This window comes from Helobdella robusta (genome assembly GCF_000326865.2).
Source record: "Helobdella robusta unplaced genomic scaffold HELROscaffold_1, whole genome shotgun sequence".
NCBI lineage: Eukaryota > Metazoa > Annelida > Clitellata > Rhynchobdellida > Glossiphoniidae > Helobdella > Helobdella robusta.
In genome coordinates, this window is record NW_008703570.1 from 5,846,955 (window position 1) to 5,849,390 (window position 2,436).

The window sequence follows — 2,436 nt, forward strand, 5'->3', positions numbered from 1 at the left end:
AAACTATTTTTTTTATTCTTATTCATTTTAAAACTGAGTTTTTTTTTACTTGTTTACAAATTGTTTTGACCTTTTAGCATTTTTGTTATTGAAATATTCCGCTAATTATTTATATAAAAATGTTATGTCGATTAGTGACAAATAAAATTAATATTTGTATTATAATTGTATTACAGTTGAAATTGTTCATAGTTTTTAATAATTTTAATAGTAAGTATTTTTTTGAACGTTTTTTTGTCAAATTTTGTTGAAATTGCTGACATTTTTTAATAATTATATCTTTATTGCATTCTATGTCTGATTTTTTTAGCTCAAACTTTCCAGTTGTAAAATGAGTATAGGTATGGAGGGGTAGAGCGTAAAATGAGGGTTGTTACAAATTTAATTTGATATTTGATTGAGATCCCGCCTGAATTATACGTAATATAGGCTTATGTAACGCATATAAAGCATGGGATGTGCTGTGATATAATTTACGTCTATCAATCAGTGGTTCATATTTAACTTTAAAGGCCTACCGTTTAGTATGACGGTTTTCAGCTGTTTTGTCGATTTTGAAATTTTTTCTTTATCTCTGGCCACCGTTATTACTTGCCCATCCCTTTCTTTGGCGATAAGGTCATCCATCCTTACTACTGTGCTACAGCCATTAACCATTATACTTAGCCATCATCCGTTTATCGAGAGGTCTTTCGACTTTTCCAGCTTTAGTTCATTTGCAAATAAACCTAAAGTCAATTTTTTTGACCTTTTCACATCTGCTTTTTTGTTTCCTACCTATGTCGGGGTTTTATGACCTCGTTTTTCGTCACCTTTCTTGTACTGATAGCCAACATTTTTCTGTTTCTATTAATTGTTTTTACATTTTTAACATGCATGTTTCAAATATTACTTTTTATAATTTCTTTCTCCGGTGAGAACATCTCTAGAGGGATAATTATTTTCATGTTGGTATCGCTGGTTATGGGATGTAGAATCACGAACTAGTCAAATTGTTCCAAATTTCATTTAATATTCCGTATATTCTTCGTGCAATAGCTTTGCCGTCAATTTCCTTTCTGCACTGTATGTCATTGGTCGTAAAACTGATTAACTACAAGTGTTGATTTCGGGAGTGAATGAAGACAATGTAACATTCAAGACTTGTAGAACCTCCAAAATAATGGAAATTAACAACTAGTATACAACTTATTTCAACAAATATGCAAGCTACGATAAAAGTTTGACTGAAATATTAATTTGAAACATAAAAATTTTGTGAGCCAACAAGATGTTGGAACAAAAAATATTTGCGATAACGGTCATGAGATACATGGCCTGAATAAGCTTTCAAAGAATTCTAGGCAGTGGCGTTCCTAGGGCCTTTGAGGCCCGGGGCGGAAATATTTGTGATGCCTTTCATAAATAAATAATATGTATTACATATACATAGATATTATATGGTGGATGTAATGATTATCTGCTTGGTCGTTGAAGTCAGTGTCATCGAGTTCGAAAGCATACCATGCTGTTCATCCCAAAGACCATCATATGGTCGCTTATTTGATGCAATGGCAAAAAGAAATGGTAACATATGTCTATACCTCTGCCAAGAAATTCATCGACAAAAACTAACCACAGTCCATATTTTGTGGAAATTGATGGTAGCCGATGTCCAGAAAAGGATAAGGCACTTATTCTTTTTTTCATTTTTTTAATTGGCTGATGATGCAGAAAATAAATGAAAAATGTTTTTATATTTTATGTTTTACAAAAATGCAATATACATAGATACAAAACATTTACACATGTCAGTACACATATGCCACAAAATTTTGATTCAGCTAATCGAAAAATATATTAAAACTGTTTTTTACGAGATTTTGCATCAGAAAATATTTGTATTGTTTCATCAAAGTTAATATTTCTCGCCACCGTGTTTTCAATTGATAGGATTGCTAAGCCATTAAGTCTTGCTTGACTCATTGTCGAACGAAGATAACTTTTAATCAGCTTCAATTTTGAAAAGCTTCTTTCGCAAGAAGAAATTGAAATGCACACTGTCAAAAAAATCTTTAAAGCTAAATATAAGTTTGGAACTGACTCGTGTAAATCAATTTCTATTATATAGGTTAACATTTTTGTTAACATTTCAAATGAAGATTGAAAATTGAGGTGCTTGGTTGCTCAGCAATCATAAACTCAACTTTTAATCGCCGCTCAAAGCAAGCTACAACATCGATCAACACACAAAACACGAACTCTGACAAAATCGATGTTCAACAGACAAGCGCTGCATTCAGAGTTTGTATTTATGAAACAGACTCAGCTGAGTTCATGAATGCAGAAAACTGGCCAGACCAAATCATCGTCCGCGAATGGTGTTTCAATGATCCGTCGGCAAATGTTGTCAATGACCTGTCGGCAAATGTTGTTTCAACTAANAATAGCAATGAA